Below are 812 nucleotides of genomic sequence, written 5' to 3' on the forward strand. Positions count from 1 at the left end.
TCGTCGCCTGAGTGTTGAGCCTATGTGGTAACCATCTCGAGCCAGTTTTTGGGTTTTGATCTGCTCTGTTCCTTTCTGACATTTGTGTTTTCACCTTAGGTATCAGTAACCTCGATGTGCATCGATCCTCTAACTATTCCTCGAGCGCTTGGAGCCTTTTGGATTACCTGTCTGGAATTCTACGTACTCTCCTGGACTGAGCAATCTTCACCTTTTACTGGATCTGTGCTACATTACAACAAGCGTACTTGCAGACCTGTCCACCCTCCTACGTAACTCCTGCTTCACCTTCCGCTCGCTTTCCACAGAAAGCACGTTTCGCTGTGAGCTCTACTTCAGTTCTCCTAAACCCCGTCTCCCCTGGCGGATTCCGTTCACTCTCTAGTAAGAGCATTTATCACTATTCATGATATTTATATTTATATATTTATATATACATTGCCGTCCTGTTTTCTTATCAGTTCTTTTTTCTCGCACAGTTGGAGAGACCAGATCCCTGTCATCCCCGTGTAGAATTTAGAAATAATAAACTTCTTTTCACCGTTTGATGCTTTCTACTTGTGTTCTTTCTGCATGTGGGTCAGATCAGTGTCAAAAATGATGTCAGACACAAAGCACTGGTGAACACTGGCTTTACCTGAGAAACATGAAAAGTGGGGTGTATGCGAAGACTAGGAGGCAACCGAAGACGAACTGCAGTGGAACCGACTAAAGAGTCAATCACATAGGGTCCAATAAAACGAGGAGAAAGTTTCTTAGAAATAGATTTTAGAGGAATGTCACGGGTGGATAACCAGACTTGTTGCCCTGGG

The 812-nt window shown here is 44.0% G+C and overlaps 1 long non-coding RNA gene across 1 annotated transcript; it reads left to right on the forward strand.

Moving 5' to 3' along the window:
* Positions 1-249: 249 nt before the first annotated feature.
* On the forward strand, positions 250-545 carry LOC124882876. The gene is made up of 2 exons (XR_007042026.1): positions 250-384; positions 480-545. It is a non-coding gene; the product is annotated as an uncharacterized LOC124882876 (long non-coding RNA).
* The last annotated feature ends 267 nt before the right edge of the window (positions 546-812 follow it).

The sequence above is a fragment of the Girardinichthys multiradiatus genome, chromosome 2, assembly GCF_021462225.1.
Source record: "Girardinichthys multiradiatus isolate DD_20200921_A chromosome 2, DD_fGirMul_XY1, whole genome shotgun sequence".
Lineage (NCBI taxonomy): Eukaryota > Metazoa > Chordata > Actinopteri > Cyprinodontiformes > Goodeidae > Girardinichthys > Girardinichthys multiradiatus.